This window comes from Lethenteron reissneri, chromosome 42, assembly GCF_015708825.2.
Source record: "Lethenteron reissneri isolate LAM-NWPU_2019-01 chromosome 42, ASM1570882v1, whole genome shotgun sequence".
In the NCBI taxonomy this organism is placed as follows: domain Eukaryota; kingdom Metazoa; phylum Chordata; class Hyperoartia; order Petromyzontiformes; family Petromyzontidae; genus Lethenteron; species Lethenteron reissneri.
Window position 1 is genome coordinate 2773197 of NC_083820.1, and position 24725 is coordinate 2797921.

The 24725-nt window shown below is 44.0% G+C and overlaps 1 long non-coding RNA gene across 2 annotated transcripts in view; it reads right to left on the reverse strand.

The window, feature by feature from the left end:
* Positions 1–800: 800 nt before the first annotated feature.
* The window catches only part of LOC133353096 (uncharacterized), a 39064-nt gene continuing 15139 nt past the window's right edge, over positions 801–24725 (reverse strand). The window contains exon 3 of one of the 2 annotated variants that reach the window (XR_009756332.1): positions 801–1102. This is a non-coding gene — a long non-coding RNA (uncharacterized LOC133353096). Of the gene's footprint in view, positions 1103–24129; positions 24297–24725 lie in introns of those variants that run through there. The other variant, XR_009756333.1, reaches the window with a different exon arrangement.

The following is a 24725-nucleotide window of genomic DNA, read 5'->3' on the forward strand; positions in this document are numbered from 1 at the left end:
CTTTTTATCGCCTCCTATTTGCATCACACACCCCTCCCCGTAATCATTTACAATGTGTTATTTTAACGAATGGAAATACAATGAGATGCAGAAGCTGCGAAGCAACAACCGTATCCCTTTGAACATTTTAATAGGACATTTTAAATAGGACATTTTTGTCGTTATTGAGAGCGTGGGTGCTTTAAGGAAAACATTGCAGAATAACAGCAACACCCAAAAAAGCAAGCTGCACTATCCACACTGCTGCAAAGCACATGTAGACACGTGTGGGTAAAATTGCTCGGAGATGCTTTTGTGGCAGTGTGTTCTGGTGGTCAAAATGCACACACAGCACACATTCTCTCTCCCTCTACTCCTCTACAGTTTGGGTGGCGTGGATAGCTTTGCGCCTGTTATTGCACGGATATCGGGGAATTAAACAGTGGTACCGCCTGCACGTAAAGCGGACGTCTAACAAATGTCGGCAATATAAAAAAAAATTGCGTACAATTATCATCCCAAAATCCGACAATTTCAAATCACCCGCAATTAAAATAATGTCATACTACATACACAACTGCAGTAACCTATATTTCGTACACACATTGCCATTCTCAGTGCGCATTGACCGGATTAAATACAATACGTTCAGTTCAGCGCAACGGAAATTTAAATGTTGAAGATATCTATAAATGTCGCCTTATATTAAAGTAAAGAATACAAAGTCATTTTTTTTGCAACCGTATTCGGGGTTAAGTAAAGTAGGCAGCTTCATTGCACAGACGCTGCGCATTTCCGCTGGAAACTCAATTTAAATGAGCAGCTTTACAAGCACAGATGTCTGGGGCATCCCCAGAGGAGAGTTATGCTTGGATGAGATGGCAGCAAAGAGAGAAGGGATGGGGGACAAGAGGGGTAGACGGGGAGGGAGGGGGGGTCTGTATGCCAGCTTCATGAAAGACAGGAGAAATAGAGCTTCATGCAAAATATGCACTTGGTAGTTGAAGGCTGACTTCTTAGAGTAAGGTCGGCAGACTTCAGCTGGATTGGAGTGAAGCGAGTGTGCTCCGCGTGCTTGTCAAGGATGCAGCGGATGTTGAGGCTCCAGTGGCGGCGGCATGGGCTGGGAGAGGAGAGAGAAATGAGAGCGATGAACAGAACCACAGGACAATATTTTGAGCGACAATCAGCCGAAAATCGATAGCCATATCGGACAAGGGAGAAGGCGTATAACGACTCGAGGGCCATTCGTTGTGATTTCTGCTGAAACAAAAACAAGATACACCTTTGATGAATTCTTCGAAATCCTGCGTTTTGTGTGTAATCGAAAGTTTAATATATACACGAATAACCGTATTAAAATCATGAAGGCGAGAGTGGTGAATTTTTATATTATAAATAATGAATGATGTTTGTGCCATGACAGAGAGCCTGGCTCGATGCTGTCTTTACCATTGGCACATTTCACTGGGGTGTTTTTTTTCTTCCCGTGCCACAGTTTGGGGGCAATCAGCAGGAGGCAGGCTGCCTGACCTCATGCCCGTCGTGTGGGTACGCGGCTGAAAGCCTCATTATGCCCGTGGCAACTGTCTTAGCCTCCCCGCATCCACGGCATTCGTCCGCTTCGCCGCCGCCGCAACCCCAGCCCCGCCGCTTCTCCCCTATTGTCGCCCCATAATGTACCCTTTCATTTCATTAACTCTGGCCGGTGATGGATGACAAGTGTGCGGAGTGGCTCCTCCTGACTGCCCCGGCCGTGACAGCCCACAGCAGATGGTAGATTAATGCTCCACTCGCTCACGCAGGCTCCCTCTCCCAAACCCAACCACCCACCCCACCTCCCCAAGCGCTGCTTCTTTTCGTCCGTGGCATCTCCTCGCACTCCCCGTTCTCTAAGCGTCCCCTCTCTCTCTCTCTATCGTAAGCCCGCCCCAACCAATGGCACAAAAAAAACCACACTCACCGGGGCTGCAGCTTTTTAATATGGAAATGAAGTGTTAATATGCTTCTATTGATGGAAAATGAGCTGCCGTCCAGAATGCGGGATGATGGGCATGCAGTGTGGAGTAAATTAGATCCCGTGGCAACATCCAGCGAAGGGGAGGACGACTTTTGACGGTCAACCCCCTTCAGAGACAGCGTCTGCGCTCTTGCTCGAAATGCTAACCTGCATATTCCTGACAAGAGGAGTTACTCGGTCGGATGAAACGTTGACGACTCTTCAATTCAGCTCCGCCTCTGGTAATATAAACCGTTTGGTAAATTGCACGCTTGTAGATTCAACTAAAGTATTGCATGTATTGTGTTTTTTTAGGGGGGCGGGGTTGGGGTGTAAGGTAGTGAGCAGGTTATATAAAGCAAATTTAAATGACGCTGCTAACAAATGAGCAGATTAGCATGTAATGTTGCGGACACACTGCATACCTCCCTGCCAAGAATGTCTTTTGGTTGTGGTTGGTTACATTTATAATGCACATTAAATTTTTCAGTAATTTGCTTTTTCTTATGCAGTATGCAGGCCAAATTCTAGGATATAAATATATATCGCACGTCACTCACTGAACTGATCACCCCAGGCACATGTCCAGTTTGCATGTCTGCATGTGAGCGTTCCTAGACGAGTAAATATAATTTTGTGCCCACATCTACAGCCTGGGCATAGGGTGACAAACAGCATATTTCATTTAGGTGTTCAGAGTCCACACCTTTAGCTGCAGAAGCAATAATTTCACTCTGTCCCTGTGCATTCTCTGAACATTCTGGCATTCTGGGAGTAGAATGTAACCAATTTAAAAACAGCAGTTTTAAAAAGCATTCCTTTTTATAGCCATTGATTTTGTGCAGGGCCCATGCATTCAGAAGTCAAAGAGTCCCGCGCCTCAGAGGAGCGCGGTGGAGCGGTCGGTTATCTCTGTTGGTGACCACGGGGCCAATTCATGGAAATTCCACATTTTTGTGTTGGGGCTTGAATATTTGATTGGCTAAATTGACTCTTGACCAGAGTGTGAGTTCGCAGCCCGCTGTGCCGCCTGGCCAGATACATTTACCCTCAATTCTGGTTAAACCAAATAATAATTGCATTAATACCTTAAATGTGGTATTGCTGGTGTAGTCTCAGCACATTTATTTGGACATAAACCCATTGAGCCACAAAGCAACCTCTGCACAAACATACGTCGATCAACGCAGATGATGCAGAACGAGGGATTTATTTATTTAAAATATTTATATAAAATAAATATACATTTTTTTATTAATGACATGTCATTACCTTCTCCCTGTGTATCCACTGGTCTCAGCTGCTCTGCCTATGTGTTTAGTTAAACTGTAACAAATTGAGTGATTTGAAAGAGCCTTCTCTGCCACGCGTCAAAAGGAAAGTCGCATCATTCCCAGTGTTCTGACCATGAAGACAAATTTACTGATCCACTCAGAAAAATAACCCACGGGGTGAGACAGCTCCAGATGCAGACCCTCAGGCTATCAGCCTTCCCCAAGGGATTTGTGGCTATAGCATTTCTTGACACCCTTGGCCTTCGGGAACATTGCAACCCATGGTTATAGCTATGGAAATATCATTCAGTGCACGGCGATGCATAAACCCTGTACCTGTGCGAGCAGATCCTTAAAATAACATTGATAAATTTACCAACAATTACGCGATCAAAATGCTGCTGGCAGCCACTGTGCCAGGTACACATTGGAATCGAAACACGTGCCAGGGAAAACAAAGTTTACAAAGCCCCGCGTGCGATAATGTAAGACAGTCGATGCCAGACTTGAAAATAATGGTTGCTCGCGTGAAAATCTGGGTCAGCTGCAGGCCAACTCAACATTTATAGCGGCTTTTCCAATGCACTCTTTTCCAAGAATTGAAAGCACGGAGCCAAACTTGTTAGTATCCATTACCGTTTAAAACTGTGATTGGATTCCTTATTTATTTTACTAATTATGCTCCCCCCCCCCAAGTGTTGTAATGTATTCACAATACATTGCCGGGGCCGTCACGTTAATCTCACCATCCACGCGACCACGAATGAGGAATAGACTGCACCCGACACAAAGAATGACGGACTCCCTTCCCAGGTGAGACGTCTCTAGCTGAGATTGTGACAACTGAGCGGTGGTGAATTAAATACGTAGATATAAAAGATGTACACACGGCATACGTACATACATACCGGAATGAATGTGTGCGTACAGAAAATCAAAGCGTGTCTTAAAAAGGGGCACGGTCAAGATTCTCCTTGAGTTAAACAGAAGTGGGCAATTGCAGCCCAGATTTCACAGGTTCCTCCCAACACGTTTGTCCATTCTGGTGATCTTCCACAGCAGGCAGCATTGTTGGAAGTTCAGGAGCGACCCACCGCGCGAACACACCTGGGATATGAAGGCGAACACAACTATTAATGGAGCGTCAACAGCATCACGTGACCAGTGAAGAAATAACCCTTGTGCCGCTCCATTTCGGTGGCAGAGGTCGTGACTTGTCATGTGAGGCCGCTGGATTATAGTGACTGGATAGCATTTACGCTTGCAATTTTTTCATCTGTTATGCCCAGGGGCTATCTTGAATATTTTTATGTTGTACTGTATGTATAGTAAGAATGAACGTAGTCGTACAAATACAAGGCCGCAGTTACCTTGCTTTGCCACGTGCCATCGGTGTAAGAAGCCGAAGGAGACTGAAAGTCAAGGGCATTTTAACCCCGTTTCCCAGGTGCCACGCAACCAGCAATAATGCTTCACAGAGACACGCGGACCCTTACAGGAATGCTTACGTCCTTGCAAAGTCATTTCTGAAAAACACTAAGCCATTTTAATATCCCATCGATCGATTGATCAGCTTACGCGCAGAATCATAATCTTTATTTAGATTGAAGGAGGAATACGATGAGCTCTGAAGCTCTTTTTTCACAAATGTAGAGTAGGAGCAGGTCGGCAAATGACACCGACAAAAGCACAAACTTGCACACGATCAAAATTAGTGTTTTTGTAAAGATTGTACATGCGTGTATATGTATGTGCTTTTACGTGCTAAATGCCTTTGGGATAGGAAGTCCAAAACGTCTACTGGTCATGTACTACATTACTTCGTATAGTCTGTGGAATACATCATACGATGATACAGCAACTGTAGCAGTTTGTACAATCACCATACATGGCATTAGACTATCCCATATTACATATACGTTCTGAGTGATTACAAAAATGAAAATGAAAAAATTATTGTGATTTTTTGCCAATCGTGAATAAGTCTACAATGTTGACATGTATAAAATGTCTGCCGCCTCACCCTGTATTTGGCCTGAGAAAATTAGGTGATTTTTTAAAAATGCATATTTATGGGGCTCCGTGGTGACATAAATCCCCAAACCCAGAGTCTCGTGATCATGCGTTGAAATTTGGAATCTGTCCTCCGGGTCTCCCGCATGTGTCCATGAGGATGAATTCAAATTTTTAAAAGTGGTTCTTTTGTTTTGACGAAAGTACTCCACCAGGTCAGATATGTGACGTAACGGTCGGATATGCGACCTTGTACTCTACAGGAATGTGTGGATACAGTATATTTATGCACTGATTGTTTTTCTTGCCTACCAATTAGTTCAATACAAGTGTTTTTTTCTATCTACGTGACTTTAACGAATAAACCAAATAATATTTCCTACGTTTGCTTCATGTTGTGCAACGTGTCTATCTGTGCACGTGTGTGCACTTGGTCAATATAAAACAAAATGGAGGTGAATCTTACGGTTGAAATGCCCAGTACACACTTTCGTGATCGAGAATTAACGATACGCTGTGCGTTATCTTTTCATGAAGGTCTTATGAAACAAATATTGACCGCATCTGTTTGTGCAACGGGTGATAAGTCTCTTGCCTTCGGGTTACCAAAAAAAAACCGTGACCTCATTTGTGTAATAATTTCCTCATCCTTCAGCTTCGGGCATTAAATCATAATCTCTGCAACATCTGTAACCCTTAGGCAGTAACCGTACTCGTGCTGGCTCCACAGTCAGACTGCGCCCTGCTGTCCACACACACACACCGTGTGGACAGCAGGGCGTCCTCCTTTTTAAAGAGAAGGGTTGGCCTTCTTCTCCGCTCTGACCCCCCCCCCCCCCCAGCATGAGATGGAAGAGGTGGAAACGCGCCCACACTTTACCACCCGGCAATCTGCTGTACTCTACTCATTGTATTGCTGGCTATGAAGTCAATGACTGGTAAAACACTTGCTCAAGAATTGGACTGCCTTGAAATAATATACTTGTGCAGATACGTGTGTAAAACTACTGTACATAAGTAACATGTTCGGATTTATTAACGGCCTATCAAATTTCCGTATAAATAGAACACTGGACAGAGTGTTTATCCAGACAATGTTACGTTTGCATGAGAGAGTGCGTGTGAACGTCTGGGGCTGAGGGGCAGTGGTCAGCGTTCTGCGCTACGGTCCTACCGCAGTAATTGAACACAAGCAAACCGAGTTCAATTACCGTCATTGGACGGGTCATATCTGAACTGCCCCTGGGCTTTCCCTGAGCCATCTAATGGGAAGCCCTGGGGTGGCCCAGGGGAAAGAAAGGTAGCCACACCTTCCCTTCGTGCGTAATGCCTGGTAGTGTCGGGGTCGCGAGATGTTAACTACCTCGCTTGGTGTACAGGAGGTCGTGAGTTCGACCCTGACGCCTGCTGTATATTTGGAGTTTGCATGTTCTCTCCCCGTGGTCACTTGGATTTTTCTCTAGGTCCTCCGGTTTTCCCCTCCACATTTAGAATCAACACGTGTTCAGAGTATTTTGGCTGCTATATATTTCCACGCGATAAGCCACTTCGTTGAGCTATCATTTGTGGCCAGATCGCTTCTGAAAAAGAGCCATATATGTAGCCCAGTAGGCTTCACCTGGTAAAATTTAAAACATGCCTTAATATGTGCTCAGTTAAATCTTAACTTAAAGCTTTCGTGACTGCAGGAATTCATATAGATCACTTATCTACGTGACTTTACCGAAAAACCCAAAGAATAGTTGCTCAGTTACAACAATTTTGCCTCAGCAAGTCGACGTAGGCTACATGTGAGATCTTTGTTGTGTTTTGTGTTTATCTTTGGTGTGTGTTTCAGAACTCATCTTCTTGGTTCTTTCGGTAAAGTCACGTAGAAGGAAAATAATAAAAGAAAATAATAAAATAATTCTCACGACGTTTCGGCCACAACGCAAGCAGCCGTCTTCAGGTGGAGAACTCTGTCTCTCGACAGACCTGTTCTCCACCTGAAGACGGCTGCTTGCATTGTGGCCGAAACGTCGTGAGAATTATTTTATTATTTTCTTTCTACGTGACTTTACCGAAAGAACCAAGAAGATGAATCCCTGCAGTCACGAAAGCTTTAAATCGAAATGTTTCAGAACTGTTTTGTGAGATAATGATGATGGATAACGTAAAATAAAAACTAATTCATTCATCTACCAATCAACAAATCCAACCTTGCATCTCATCCTTTAGGCAATACAAGCAAACGCTGACAAGTGGCACTTGCATTGCAGAGGTGATGCTGTACGCAGCATCTCACAGTTAAACTAGCCCTGAATGTGTTTTTTTGTGTGCACATTTTATGGTCCAAACGAGTGTTTACACTTTACTTGAGGCTAATGACCATTTTAGTGGCATTCCATGCCGAGCGTATATTTTGCTTTCGCGTTTGGGTCAACATTGCATCCATGCTCTGCGGGCGGGGGGGGGGGTATTCCAAAACTTGTCTTTGCGTATTTACAGCATATCTCTCATAATGCATGCCACCTATTGTGTGAACGCACACGCATTTTGACCATCGTGGTGTGTGTACTCTATACAGTCTACTGCACAAAGTGAACGTTTAACTGAATTGTCTCCATGAAAGACAGGCAAATGAGTCGAATAACGTTTGCATACGTCGACAAAAGATGCATCTTGAGCAAAGTGAATAGGCGTAATGGAATATAAATAGTGATTCTTAAATGACTACAGCGATGTCGTTACATTACATGATCCCCGTGTGTGCCACGCTACCCTTTAAAGGAGGTGCTCGCGAACGGCTCGGCAGTTCAATCTGTACGGTCAGATGGAGGACATTCATGTTGTCTTCATGGGGCAGGAGTCCCTGTAGCCAGCTGATGGGGGCAGTTGGGCATTGTACGTAGGCAGCAAGACAATGCATCCTGAAAGAACTTTGACTTTGTCACAATTAGAATTTTCATTTTTTTTTGCGTGGGGGGGTAGGGGTATCAGTGGGTTTTAGCAGGGAGACGGTGACTCCCCCCTGGGCCTCGACATGGCTACAGGCCCGATAAGGGGTATTACAATAACAGTGAGCAATACCGCATTATGTGCGCATTTGCCTTCGCGCGCGCACACACACACACGAGCGCGTTTAATCCATCACCAGCTGTTTCATCAACAATGTGCCAAATAGTAAGGCGCGGGATTAGGGCGATTTAATATTTAATGAAAGTAACTGAAACAATGCGAAATGTGTGTCGTGTCGCTAAACAGCATTTCACCCCTCCAAAAAGAACGATGGTTTATTGTAAACGCTTTGTATCCTCTTACAGCAAATGCATGCATGGTCCATCCGGTTGCCTCCTGAACGCAAGAGCTTCGGATCTGTGCTTTCGAGGGTTCTTCCACAGGCAAATATTTCACTGGAGCTGAACTCAGCCTATTTTAACTATTACACCAAACATTTTTTTTTACCAGGTACGGCCCACTGACCCATATAGCTCTTTGCCAGAAGCCACAAATGATAGCTCAACGAAGTGGCTCATCACGTGCAAATTCAAAGCAGCCAAATACTCGAAACGCGTGATGTTGATTCTAAACGTGGAATGGGAAAAGGCGGAGGGGCCGGAGAATAATCCACGCGACCACGGAACACGCAGACTCGAAATACACAGCAGGCGGCAGGTTCTGGAATTGAACCCACAACCTCCTGTATACCGGGCGAGGGAGTTAACATCTCGCCTCGTGTTTAACCGTGCTAGCCGATCGTTCGAAAAACCCATCAGAACACGACACCAAATTGAATGTAAAGGACAAAAGTTGAACATTTTCCCCTCGTGGCATTACTGTATTGTAAATCAGCCGCCGATGTTTGCTCTGGGGATTACAATGCAGACGCAGAGATATGTAATGACCACATAATGAGGAAAGTTGTGGGGGATGGGGAAACACGAGTGTGAGGTGGGTGCAGGATCGGGTAGGGGAACTGGGAGAGACAGAGGGAGGGCAGACGGAGGGAGAGAGAGGGGGGGGGGGTTACAGGCTGGAGGTTACAGGAGGGAGTCGTGCTTGGGGGGGGGGGGAGTATGTCTGGGTTTGTAAACCCAAATATGTGACGTCAGCCATGGCCCTTGGGTTACCTTGATAAAAGCAGAGAGATATGGTGCTATTTCTGTGCTGGCCAATAAGCTGTCTTTGGGTGTACGGTTTTTTTTCCACCCCTCTCTCTTCAGCGGCCCTCTCTCTCTCTCTGCCTTGCCTGCTCGCGCGATCGATTCCCCAAGGCTGTCTGCCCGTGGCGGTTGTGCGAAGCGGTGAGCCGTAGTGGATTGGAAGGGGAGAGAGGTATTGTGACATTACAAGGGTCGGCACGGCGCGAAGCCACGATGCTGGCGAGCCTGAGTTCGATTTACAGCCGTGGAGAGTTTCAGTGGCGCGCGTCGCCTGAGCCTGCCCTGAGCCTCTCCTAAATTGACTCAGCCTGAAATAAAGAAGTGTCCGAACATCATCACTGGGTTAGATAGGCAGCAGGCACGGTGCTGGTCACACGACGACATTTGTGTCTGTGTGTGTGTCACGTGTCTTGAACTTCCTTCGCACCGTACGTGGCGGATTCATTTGCTATGCTAGCCCTGCAGAGAAGCTCGCTTAGCGGAGCTCCCGCCCGAACAGGGGGATCTTTGTCTGTGCAGCAGCGGGGAAGATGGAGGAGGGCTTCAGTGGCCGCGTCTGATTGACAGGCCACGGACAGGGAGCGTGGCAGATGGAGCCGGTGATGAGGCAGAGGAGCCACACACACACACAAAACAACTTGGAAATGCTAAAGAAGTGACAATGAGCTCAGACAGGGCATTTATAGTCGAATAACACAGACTCTTCAGTTCAAACACTGCGGAATGGAGCCTACAGTACGGCGCAAAAACTAAAAACATTAGGAAAAACATGCCAAAATGTTGGAATAATTAAAAGACCCAACACACATTTCAGCGATCGTGTTCCTTGGGAGTCTTTCAAGGGAAGGTTCAGGCGCACGTTTAAATTGCATTCTCACAGAAGTACTGCGGAATATAGCACAAAAGAGTGAATGTTTATTGCAGCCGTACTCAATTAGATTCACCGATGGGCCATGTAATAACAAAATGTATTCAGCCTGGGCTCCAAGAAATGTGTACATCATAAACGCGCGCACGCATAACACACACACACACACGTACACACAAACCAGTGTGTTTGCTCCATTCACGTGCACAGATGCAGACGAACGCACATTTATGAACACACACATACGGCAAATGCGTACAGTCACACACACACGAATAAACCCACACACACACAGCACACACGCACACACACACATATAGGATACAATTTTGATTTATAACGCATCTAAATACAACGCCGCATCCTCTAGATGATGTCGAGTACAGGGAGTGGGGGCCACGTGTAGTGGAGGAGAAAGGAAGGGTGGGGAGAAGGAGGAGAGAAGGAGGAGGGCTGTAATGGAGTACAGATGCCACAGGAACACTGCATGGTGTGTGGGGGGGAGTAGCAGTCAGTCATAGGCGGAGCAGAAGTCGAAGGTCATGAGCTTTTCTTGAACAGTTGGCGGGGGGAGGGCATGTCCAGACAGACTTGAGAGCAGCAGAAGGCAAGGAGTGACCACCCATTGAGCCGAGTAGGGCGTCTTCAGATGCAGCAGCGTTTAGATGCTGCCGGGATATGAATTGTATCGTATAGAGCGTGACTCGGGGTAGTAACGGAGCCAAATGCAGTTTAACCTACACACAGCAACAGCCAAATGGGTGTACACGTCAGTCGCTTAGAGCAGGGGTTTTTTAACCTTCACTGCAGCCTTGCCTTGGTTCTCAATCATTAAACATGTATCATGCTAATAAATACACATGGGTTCGATGTAACAAAGTAGTTGTACTTACGCGCCCGTGCTTAATTTGTCTTTCGATAATTTACCGTTCTAAAAAAAAAATTAACGGCCGTCTATCGCACGCCCAGGAAAGGCGAGATGCACCCCAGCGGAAGAAGAGCCACTGCCTTTCCCACCTGATGACGGGCGCTTGTGTTGCGCCCGAAACGTCGTGATTCATTTAATTTTATACCCACGTGACTTTACCGAAAGAACCAAAGAGAAAGAGCCACTGGCTTAGATAATCGACGTAGACCACCGTGCCGCCACTAATACCGTAGCGAGGCATGGAATGAAGTGCTCCCCATTTCTGTTACGCCTCGTATGTATGTGTGTTGAACTTTTTTCGCACCGTACGTAACCAACCGTGCTAATCGGAGGAGCAGTGTTGAGTCTATGGGTAGTGCTAGTCAATGGGCAGTGTGGATGTTGAACTTCTTTCGCACCGTACGTAGCCAACCGTGCTAATTCGAGGAGCAGTGTTGAGTCTATGGGCAGTGTTAGCCTATGGGTAGTGGTAGTCTATGGGCAGTAAATATGTATGTTGAACTTTTTTCGCACCGTACGTAGCCAACCGTGCTAATCGGAGGAGCAGTGTTGAGTCTATGGGTAGTGTTAGCCTATGGGTAGTGCTAGTCTATGGGCAGTAAGTATGTATGTTGAACTTCTTTCGCACCGTACGTAGCCAACCGTGCTAAATCAGAGGTGCGCGGGAAGGACAACAACTAAACGCACAAAAGAGCAGTCCTGAAGGAAATAGTTTTCAAGCTAGATTTAAAACAACGGCGATGGCAGAGCGTCACACGCATGTTGTGGAACAAGTTCATGGGATGCTCAGTGACACGTGTAGCGCATGGAGCCGGTGCCAAGGAAGTCCTGGGTTGAAGCCGATGGCTCGCTGCTAAAAAAAATCCAAAGCTTTATTTTACACATCATTTGGTTAACTTTAGTTGCCTGGTGCAGTGTTTATAGCGCAATGATTGCAAAACCCAAGTTTATGAATTCAAATCCAGGTTGGGAGAAATTTCACACTCGATAAAATACCACGTTGTTGGGAAATGGATTGTTGTCTTAGAGATGCATCACACCTCCACCATAAGAAGGTGGAATTTTCACCACAGTCTCAGGGGCTGCAGGCAGAATAATACTGCGTCCCCACGCTCGCTATATCAGTGAGACACCACTTTGAAATGTTGGTGGCCACTATCTGTGGGGGCTTATTCAGCAGATCAACACGGGGACCATGCGTTTGTCTGTGCAGATGAAAAGGATGCGGTCGACTGTTTGTGCGAAGAAAGATCGGTGCATGATTTTGGAAGCAGTTACGTGATGTCTTCTTCAGCTCGCTCTATAAGGAGGTGTGAGCATTTGGCTTACTCGAGGGACTAACAGAGAATACTATGCCTGGGTACCTGTAGAGTAAAACAATAAGGAAACAACAGTTTCAAACATTCGAAACAAAACTTTTTTGAGGTTGTTAGTTTGCAATACTGCACAAAATTAACAAGATCCGTTTCAACCATTTTTACTGATGGGTAATTGTGAGCTGCTGTAGGAGTTGCAATACATTCTGCGGAATGTCTGTCCATGTGACACAGATGTGCTCGGGTGAATGGGAAAATCTGTGGCTGCATGGAATAGCTTGGCATGAAATGAACACAGTGTGATTTAGAAATGATTTAGAAATGAGCAGTTGCATTGCCATGGTAAGGGCATGTGAAAAGAGTGGGTGTGTAAAGAACTGCTTGGGGTAGATTACAGATGCTGTGAGACAGAAATAGAATAAACACAAATGCATTGTGTTGCATCCCCTCCGACAGCACCGCCTTCTTAATATCTTGTGGGAAAAACTCCCTCACTCTGGAGAAGTGAAAAAAAAAATGCGAGTTGAGAGAACCAGGAAACTATTTCTCGTCCAAGACTTCGTTTCACGAGAGCAGCCTTCAGCCTGTGGTACGAACACAGGAACAGAGACGTCTTTCATTATCCCAGACATTAAATAAACATATTATTATATACTTTAAAATCCTTCCATATAATGCCAGTGAAGAGCAGTGGAAGCGTGCAGATAGGCCGCAATTATAATATATATATTGGGGGAGGACACATCCCCCCCCCCATATTCAAATATGCTCAAAATGTCCCCACCAATATATTGCTATAAAATAGATTCATGTTTATATGAGTGTGGTTATGGTTGTACTTTATGAGTAGCTCAACTCTGTCATTACAAACAATGAAACAAGAAAATGTAAAAAAGAAAAAACAGAGCAATGCAATACAATACACTATTAGACATTATTGTAAAAAAAAAAAATAAGACGTCCATCCTATGTGTTAGTGAATTTTTTTATATTTTAGGCAGGAAATGAGTTTTCAAATTTAGAATTTTTTTCTAGGGCGGGACCCCCAGACCCCCTGGAAGATTTGGTCCCCCCCCCAATGTTGACTTCATGGCTACGGTCTTGGCGTGTAGTGTTTGAGTTCCAGCTACAATGTGTCTTTGAATATGTCAACTTAACGATTAAAAATATATAAACTAAAAAGGAATAACGCCTGAACAGAATGTTAATTGCTAAAATATTTTTGAAGTTCATGTCTATCGAACCTTCAGCATCTCCTTCATCAATCTATGGTTCACAGTCGAATGTGTTTCGTTTACAAAGGGTATAAACTCCACCCCTAAAAATAATTTGCCCATTCATCATCAGCTGCCCCATGACCAGAACTGTCGGATGATCTGAAGTAAAATTCTATTTGCTCACAGTAACCAGATAATAATTAAGTTTTTTAAAAATTATTGAAAAGTATTTTCACATCTTTCATCTGCATTTTAATTGACACAGCCCACTGGTCTCCACAACCTACGGTAAAGGAGACAGTAACAAAAAAACTACATTTCTAATAAAAAAAACTAAACTTCTGATGAGCAGCCAAAGGGGAATTGATGGGATTTGCGCTGTTGTGGTACAGGAGGAGGAATTGGCGCTGAGTGGACGACCGATGCCAGGGTTGCCAAAATCGTTATTTTGTTGTTTCTGCGGAAGGGTGCTCGTGAAAGACGTCAGTGGGCAGCTGGAGGCAGCCGTGGGCTTTGGTTAAGGAAGTGAAACGAATGTGACTGGGAACCCTGGACTGATAAAGGACTTGCTGACAGTTTGTTGGGGCGAAAACCGGAATGTCTCCTCAAAATTCATTTTCAGTTGGAGCGTTATTCATCCTTTTTCCATTTCACAAACACAAACGTTTCAAGAAAAAACAAATATATATAAAGTTTGCAATTTCTCCCCTGTTTCCACTTGCGTTGATGTAGTGTTTAAAAAAATGACCAGTTCGAACTATTATTGTACACAATTGAGTTGAAGATCTAATTAATTGTATGGTACCTCCCTGGACACACATGACAAACTTAAAGTGATTCAATCCTGCAATCCCAATCATACCCAAGCCTTTCTTGCCAATTTATAAAGTCACTATGCATCTCAATATATATATTTACCCCTGAAAAGTGACTTTTAAACCAGTGTGCTGGTCTCTTTTGAAAATGTTTCAAGTCAGTAATCATGAAGCGTGCTTTCCAGAACATTTAACATGTTAAGGTGAGTTGCAAAATTACCTCGCTACTCTATTTCATGGTACGGGTTGGATCGCAGGGATACATCTGCACTTTTCCCCTAAATAGTAATGAGTGCAGTGGTCAAACGTAATGAGCAACGATTTACACAGGTCCCAGACTTGATCTGCCATCTCTGTTTCTAAAGCTTTGAATTCAAATTTAGGAAATTAGTCTCAATGCACACAGAAACAACTGTTTGTTGCAATATTTTCTACACGGCCATGAAGCCTTTTCATTATTTGCACAGCAAAAAAAATTACGTAGGCTTTCGCCACCAATATTATCCATGATAGAGGTTTTTGGGTTCGATCACGTAAATATAAATGCATCGTTAAACCCGCCACCACCAGACAATTGGCTGTGTCGGGTGGTGGCAGGTTTAACGACAGATTTATATTTACGAGATCTAACCCAAACAAAAACCTTATGGATAAGACCTTTGCTTTTAGGCCTAGCAATGGCCATGCCGGTCACTTGCATGGAATCATGCTGCTACATGCTCATTCTGCCTAATGATCTGTGGCCTTAAAATATTGCACAGTTCTGCAGGGAGGTTAAAATGAAACCTTGCCAGCAGGTTCAGTGTTGCACAGCAATACACCGCGCAGAGCATTTTGTTGTTTGTTTGTTTCTTTAAATAGTAATTACTTAATGTCCATACTCTGTTCACGTGACCACCACGATGGATGCAGTGAGTGAGCATGGCCTTAAAATTGTTCAGTGTGCTGATTGCAATTGGAGCAGGTTGGAGGGCTTCTATCGGGAACCTCCTGCGCCTAGACTGCGTCGTGGGCAGAGGAACGGGTCTATGGATGCTGTGGCTGTTTGTAGGTTTACGCTGGATGCCTGCCTCAATTGTGTGATGGTGGTAAATGCAAGCCCTTGATCACAGCAGCTACATCCTGGCCTGAAGCCCGTCTGTTCCGACAGGACTGTTGTTTCAAATATAAATATATAAATGTGTCGCTAAAACCCGCCACCACCTGACACAGACAACGAGTAAGGGTTGTCACGTAAACGGAACGTGCCAATTCGTCACTAGTACAGCACACCGGTGTGTTGGAGAGTCAAGCCACAACATTTACAATCAGAGTACGACGATTGGCCAGTAATTACAACTAGCTTCATCAGGCGATAGCCAGATTTGTGGAGAAGTCCACCTGTTTCGTTCCTTATATAGAGGCGTAGATGTGGAAACCACACTTCTGCGCTCTTGCGCAAAATGGGGGGGGGGGGGGGGCGGGGATTATTAGTTGGCTGTGTCGGGTGGTGGCAGGTTTTAACGACACATTTATATATTTACCCAAAAAATACTATAATATGGATGATATTGGTCGCGAAAGCCTACCACGTGTTCAACTGAAGGTGTTACCCTGGCTAGCAGGGTCCGGTGCTGCAGGTTGTGTTTTGTATTCGGACGGGGCGACATTCATGTGGCGGTGGCCCTTTGGATCATCAGTCGGTTTTCCTTGTTCTAGGGTGGCGATAATTGGTGCTCGTCTCCAGACTTATGGAGTAATTTTGCCCGTAGGGATGATGATGATGATACTTTACATTTAACGTTCAATTCAGTCGAATACTGCACCGCACGTAATGCAAAGAGGGACGTTAATTTAAGTATGTACACTTACACTTTTTTACCAGGTAAGGACCACTGAGCTATACAGATCTTTTTCAGAAGCGACCTGGCCACAAATGATAGCTCAATGACGTGGCTTATCACGTGGAAATGTATAGCAGCCAAATCCTGTAAATGCATCTTTCTAAATGTGGATGGAAAACCGGAGGACGCAGAGAAAAGTCTAAGTGACCACGGGGAGACCACGACCTCCAGCATACCAGGCGATGTAGTTAACATCTCGCCACCATGGCGCCCTACTTAGCACTGCTAACGGGCATACACATGGACAATGAACAAATGTTCCCCATTTAGCCTCAAACACTGTGGGGGTAACCGCTTTTGACAAGCTCCTATTAAGATGCCTTCGTCACCCTAGCGCTGATGTTCACACACGACACGGGGTTCTCATTTTAGGCCGATGAGATCTTTTTGCGAGGGCCAGGATAGGTTCTAATTTACGAATTTCCCAAATTTGGACCATGAAGCCGGCACGCATTGGCCTCCTACCCGTTGCAAATGACGTAATGGGATCTTTAACGCCCACTGTGAAGCACGCGGCACGTAGTCGGAGGGAGGAGGATCGTGGCAGCAGCTGGATTCGAACCGTGAAGCTTCGCAGCAAGCGGCGAATAATGGCCCAACCGGATAACTTCACACTTCAAGCAAATTTATGTATTTTAACACGTAGGCTTTCGCGACCAATGTTATTCATAATCAACGTTTTTGGGTTTAGATCGCGTTTATTTATAAATGTGTCGTAACCCTCCACCACCCGACACGGCCAATCAGTAAAAATGTGTCACGTTGACAAAGACAAATAGTTCACTGCTTTAGCCCGCCGGTGTGTTGAAGCCACAACATTCTCTACTCAAATTGTAAATGTTGTGGCTTCAACACACCGGCGGGCTAAAGCAGTGAACTATTTGTCTTTGTCAACGTGACACATTTTTACTGATTGGCCGTGTCGGGTGGTGGAGGGTTACGACACATTTATAAATAAACGCGATCTAAACCCAAAAACGTTGATTATGAATATTTATGTATGATATGAAACACGAATTTCAGAATTAGAATCTTTATTCAGAGGTATACAACGTGAGCACACTGGAGACCTGTGAACACAATACATAGAGGGCATTTGTACATACTCACAGGAAGTCAGTTGTGTCGGGGTAATGCTATAAAATTGGCAGTAATCACTATAATTCAGAATAATAATAAAAAAAATACTATTTGCATCTGTGGAGAATGAAAATTATCTGTGGGTGTCGGTCCCATGGTTGAGACATTGCGTTTTATTTAACAGCGCCTTTTTTCTCACTAATACCGCATTTTACCCTGGAGGAAATTAATCAAGGAGGACAAAAATAGTTGTTGATTGTCCTTGCAGCACATTTTAATCCTCAGTCTGAAATCCCTGAACACTATCTGGCGTGAACACACGTGATACGCCGCTTATGCCGACAAACAAGGGAAACATATAAACCATGATGTCATTTCACACGACGAAAGATCTACAGATTTGGCTACGATACAAGAGCAATTTTTTTTAGATATGAGCATGTACAATGGGTTCTTTTTCATATAAAACCGGAACAAATTGGACACAATGTTCTGTCAGCTACATAACTATTGGGAGATAAAAGTCGTCAGAATTGGAAACATTTTTTTTAAGTGTCATGAATTTACAATGAAACACTATTTCGTATTATGATAAAGAATATCTCCAGGCGTAACATTGTATCAAATGTGAGACTTTGTCCGGGCACGTCATGATTTATTTTAGACAGGGTGGAGCGGTGGCATAATGATTAGCGGCATTGTCTTACGAGCCCTACAAGATGAGTTTAATTCCCAGCCACGGGTTAACAACACAGATCACGAGTGACATCTGAACAGCTCTTGTATCCCCTCCTCTACCATCACCACACTTAATTGACCAGAGTGGAGAGGTATGGGGAGTCAAAACCTTTATGACTGACATGGTGTGTGGAGGACTACGTCCAGCAGTGGACTGTCAAAGGGCTAGACAATATTGTCAGCTGAGCCATTACAAAAAAACACAATACATTGGAGAGCATGGCCTACAGAAACATTTGCAATTGTCTGTTTTTCAATGAGATTAAAACTGTTCAAATAAACAATGATATTATAACAAATGATGTAATGCTAATGCTAAATATTTAACTGTGTGAATGCTTTCCAAAGCAACATTTGTACAATTACAATTTAATTTGTGTTCATGACTGTATGCTTCTTGGAACCATGATGTTTTCAGTTTCAGTGTTTTCAGATAGGTGTTTTATGCAAACATTTAAGGTCTCAATGGGCTTTCACCCGCTTCTCAATTTAGAAATTAATTTGTGATTCCAAATTGGCTATGATGCCTATTATTAATGGTTTTCTAACTCACGATGGTTGTGTCGGTATTAATGATGATGTTTTTCTCACGTTCAGCTTCAAAGGGACTGAACCCTGGGCATCACTCTTCTCTCCACCATTAACAACGCAGCCGTCATTCATCGTCGACTATTGTATTGTAACATCCCAATTTTTGTGAATTTTAAGAATCATCTTGTACTGAAAAGTTGAGTATTATTTTTTCATTGGCAAGTGAAGGAATGTGTTAGGAACGAGTGTAAGAGCAAATATAATAACGCAAATATGTTAATAAAATAAAATAAAAATCACTACTATTTTACTTTTATTAATTTTTTTTTTACCTACGTGACTTTACCGAAAAAACCTAAGAATATGAATCCTTGCAGTCACGAAAGCTTCAAATCTAGAATTAATGTTAATAAAAAAAAAACACTACTATCTATCCAATGAGAAAATTAGATTTTATCCAACGATGGAATGATTTTGATGTGTTTTGTAGAAAATTACCATTGCAGCCCAAGTCGCGTTGCCATGGAGATCATCACACGATAGGCCGCAGCCCCCAGTGTCAATAAGTTGCGTGGGCAGCTGTCTCCCAATCCTCTCTGTCTCAACATCCGTGGATTATGATGATGATGCCCTCCGTGCGTGGAGCTTGCCACCCGACATTGTACAATACAATCAAAAGTAAAATGTAGTCGTCCAGTCACTTACTTTTGAATCAATTGTGCCTTGAAAACCCGCAGCAAGATACACTCTACCTTAATTCTTAAAAGTTTTTTGCTCCGCATTATAAAGGTATAAACAGTGTATTTGTAGCTTCAGTTCATATCTTCATCAGCTAAGGACGTAAGTAAAAAGTTGCAAAAACTTGCATGCAAACATTTTTAATGGGTGGAATTCTTTTTAAAAAATATATATATATAAATCCTCGAATATTATCGAAAATAAAAATACCCATTGACTACACACGCCTAGGGGATTGCAAGCTCTACGTTAAAAACACTGCGCATGATAAATCCCGAGCCACTCAGACCTCAAGATGTTTTTCGAAATCACTTGTTGATGACAAAGTGAGGAGACACGGCGACCAGTCACGATGCAGGATAATCTGAACCTCACGATGCTCTCAAACCCCCCTCCTGGTGCCAAAGCTGTCGTGTGCTCTGAAATGACAATTTTTAGGACAATGTTTGCACGCAAAAAACCTCTCCCTCTCTGAACACTCTCACTCGCACGAACATTTGCTTGGGAAAACTGGGCCACAGCGACCAGTGCGGTCTTACCGAGTAATTACCAAGTGAATAGGCAAGACCAACCAGACATTGCACCATTGATGAATAGTCATTATCAGAAGAAGACATTTCAATGTTTTATTCTACAACTAAATATTGCAGACTTGAAGACAAATCGTCTACGGTTGGACAAAATACCGGAAGGTGGGCTCCACTGTAATTGTGACAGATTGTGATGGCTTTCGGAGGCCTTAATCCAGCAGTGGATTGTTCATGGGTGATGATGTTAACGACAACTCGCTCACATTTATCTATGACACTTTACTTGTGATGATGACGATAGGTAAAGGAAATTGAGAAACTCATTGAAAAACGATGTCCAGTTTACATAGCAGACCTTGCAAATAATGCAACGTTTAATGTGCATACAAGACAATTAATATGGTCACCGAGTGCAGTTATATAAATGGAGTAATGATATAATTTCAAAAAATCATCAAAACATGTTTACTCTTTGTAGCCATGTAAGGGAAGTAACTGGGCAGTGGAGTGATGTGACATATTCTTAGGTTTTTTCGGTAAAGTCACGTAGGTAAAACATTAAAATTAATAAAAGTAAAATAAAATAAAAATAAAAATCACGACGTTTCGGAGGCAACACAAGCCTCCGTCTTCAGGTGGAACCGTCACAGCCACGACAGCTGTATCAAGTTATTGAGAGATTACAACAGCTACCACTCCATATATATTATGGTTGGCCCTTCCCCTCTCCAACCATTATATATACGGAGTGGTAGCTCTTGTAATCTCTCATTTACTTGATACAGCTGTCGTGGCTGTGACGGTTCCACCTGAAGACGGAGGCTTGTGTTGCCTCCGAAACGTCGTGATTTTTATTTTATTTTACTTTTTTATTAATTTTAATGTTTTACCGACGTGACTTTACCGAAAAAACCTAAGAATATGAATCCTTGTAGTCACGAAAGCTTCAAATCTAGAATTAGTGATGTGACCTTTAGATGAATACGTGAAAGAATGAAGTGCTCAGAGAGTGCCAAGCAACCGTTGTATTCTACAGCTCAAGAGAGCATCACGTGTTGCTCAGATGCATTATCGATAGTTGAATAATACACTAGAAGGTGGACTATTGGACATTGTGGGATATTAAGTAACTTCGAGTTTGTTGGCACTGCAGGAGAAAAAAAACCCTAAGGCTGGCACCGCTGTGCTACTGGTTCAAGAGTGCTTAACTGCCCACTCCATGGCAATAAAGTAGAAGACAATTGCTGTGCATCTGCTCTCAATGCAACTCATGCAAACGACGAAATGTGGAAACGGCACGAAGAATTGAATTCCACTCATGGCACGTTCACTTTATGTTACATTTGCGTGTCTTGCAACACAGCAATTGTGTTCGCGGGGCATCTCAAAGGACTCTGTTGCAAAGGTGATGTTATAGAGACAACGTTACCATATTTGAAAGGTAAGTCACGACTCAGCATGCTGCTACATTTGTCCAAAGTTCAGTGTTATTAATTTCAAATTTGCCAGCTGCCAATCCTTGCCGAATCCAAATATGCTGGTCGATTCTGATTATTTTTGTTTGAATATAAAGAACCACGAAAAAACTAATTTCCATTTGATAGATTAACATTCAATTGCAGCCGGAACAAAATCCAAACTGAGAGCAGCACGGTATGATGCAACATAAGTTCCCATTAGTTGGTTATGTAGGACAAGCTACCACTTTTGTATAAACACATTTATCCATGTCAGAAGGGATGAATAATTTGTTAGATTGTATGATCCAGAGGGATGAGATATACTCTTAAAAGATATATATTTATTTTACCAGGTAAGGCCCACTGAGCTATATAACTCTTTTTCAGAAGCGACCTGGTCACAAATGATCGCTCAACGAAATGGCTCATCATGCGGGAATTTATAGCAGCCAAATACTCTAAGTACAGGATTTTAAATGTGGAGGGGAAAATTGGAGGATCGGACAAAAAAATCACGCGACCACGGGTAGAGAGAAAAACACGCACACTCCAAATATTCTGCAGGCATCAGGGTCGGGATCGAATCCACGACCTCCTGCATACTAGGCGAGGTAGTTAACATCTCACTACCATAGCACCCTGGTGGCCTTGCTGTTGCTCGTCCCAAACGAGGTAGCATTTTAAATGAGGAAGTCTACTGTGATCACAAATTTGAAAATGCCTCCATATCGTCACCATCTCCCCAGCAGTCAGTGTTCAAGTGCTGTTTTCAATGGAGGCTTTATGCCAGAGACAAAGATAAAGGGTTCATAACGTGGAAAATAATGTTATTTGATATTGCATTGAGTTATATCGCAGCAACCTTTATTTATATTCTTTGGGTCTTTCGGTAAAGTCACGTAGATAGGTTCAAAGAAAATAACACAAAATAACATAACACGGACATCTTGTTATTTTCTTTGAACCTATCTACGTGACTTTACCGAAAGACCCCAAAAATATGAATTCCTGCAGTCACGAAAGCTTTAAGTCAAGATTTAACATTTATTTACTTCTTTTCCACATGGCAGCCGTGCAGGACATTTTGTGATAGATATAGAAGACGCGGATATAATGTGACTTGTGTTAAAAAGTCAAGCGGCTATCGGATTGGCTACCGACGCCATTTTGCGTGGCTGTGACAGTTTGAATCCCACTGGCAGGTAAAGCTTTCGAGCATTTACCAAAGTGCACCATCTGTCCCACGGTGCATGCTGCTTAACCACGGACATCATTCGCAAGAAAAGACAATTTAGGTGCTCTTGTTTTAATGATAGGTGCTCTTGTTTTAATGATAGAAAAAAATATATAATTTTCAAAGCTGGACCGAGGCCATATCACCTAAGTGGGAAAACCACATTTTTCGCACGAGATTTGTATTCCGTGCAGTCATCGGTGACTCGACTAAGACCGTAAACTTACTATACTTGAGTACCTGCTGTAAATCGGAAAGAGAGAGCACAGCGTTTGAACCCGTGGTCTCAGGGCTGCTGACTCGCTTCTCTGACACGGGCCATTAGCTCCGTGAGTCACCCGGCCACCTCAGTGGCGTTTGGTTGGGTGCAGCATTCATTAAGTGGGCTCATGACGACCCCAAAGCAGCACTTGTTAAAATTGTGCATAAACATCACCGTCAAGTTTTTTTGACTGCATGCTGACCTCAGAGCTATATTACAAATGGAATTATGAAGTCGGCGATGACTCATAGTTAACTTGAACATTATCACAGAAACCACTTTACATCACCGCACCTCCAATTAGCACGAGTGGCTATGTATGGTGTGAAAGAAGTTCAACATACATACATCACAATTAAATACATTTCTGATGGTATTTGAAAGGTCTTAATTCAGCAGTGGATAGAAAAGGGTTTTGATAGTAGTAGTAGTAGTCACTAAGCCATCAATGGGCTATTCCGAATGTTCGTCCAGGTGTCGTGGTCCATCATCCCTAGCCAGGCCTCGTGGATAGGGACGGTCCGCGTCATCGAGTGCGATGATGATCCATGAGCAGCACCAGGCCAGACTGAGCATGGGCATCCCCCAAGGTGGTGAGCCCACGTAGGATGGCTTTTGTTCCAGATCTGATTTAAAGGCTCGACCGCAGGGCATGGTGATCCGGAACGTCTGGTCGAAGACGAGCTACGCGCCCAAATAGGCCCAGGCGGTGGTATTGGATGAAGTCCCCAATGTTGTGGAGACCAGCGTGGTATGGCACGGTGATATTTGTGACACAGTCAGACCACCTGATCGCAACAATTGACAGTGCATATGAAAATCCTGAAGATGCTTGATTTCGAATGGGAGCAGTGTCCAGGTCCTTGAGCAACAGCACCGCAACTGGCAGGATGCGAGCATTGTAGACGTGTGGCTTTGATTCAAGGCCCAGTTTTTCCCTATCGCCATATGTTGTTGAGAAAGGCAAAGCAGCAAGAGGAGGCCATGCGGATCCTTCGCCGGATCTCCATGTCGCATCGACTGGAGGAGCACAGGCGTACCGCCGAGGTCGACCTCCTCCATGGTCTGCGGCCCACTGTGCTGGAGTTTGGCGGCGGCTCCTGGACCCACCAACTGGTTCTGTACCTTTGTCTTGGCCATCACCAGATGCAGCCTCCGCCTCCACGTGGTCGATATGAGGCTGGAGGGGCGTGAGGTCAGTCGCTGACGGGTAGCGCAACATCATCGATGTAGTCCCAAGTCCGTGAATCGTACGCTGCCGGCCGCGCTGTCCATATTGGACTGCAACTCTACCATGAAACCAATCGATAGCCAGGCAAGAATAACGATGGTGTCAACACGCATCCCTGCTGGACATCAGACCGAGTGTGAAATGGTTTAGACAGCTCTTGACTGACCCTCACCCTGGTGGATGTATTGCCGGAATAGGTGAGTTTGTTGCACATTCGCATTTGCTTTTCCCGGGATAGATAGACGGGTGATCGGACGGTAGCTGCTACAGTCAGCTGGTGAACCTTTCTACCTTACAAAAATAGACAATTGCACCATCTCTCCAGTCATCCGGGGCTCACCCACAGGTTCCAGGCGAGGCTATGACGATACGTCTGAAAACGTGAAATGTATCGACCTATATCGAGGCACAATTTTAGCGTTTAAGTACCTTGTTCACATTTAGACAGCTGGCACTTCAAATAAAAGTCAACGGTCAAGATTATCCA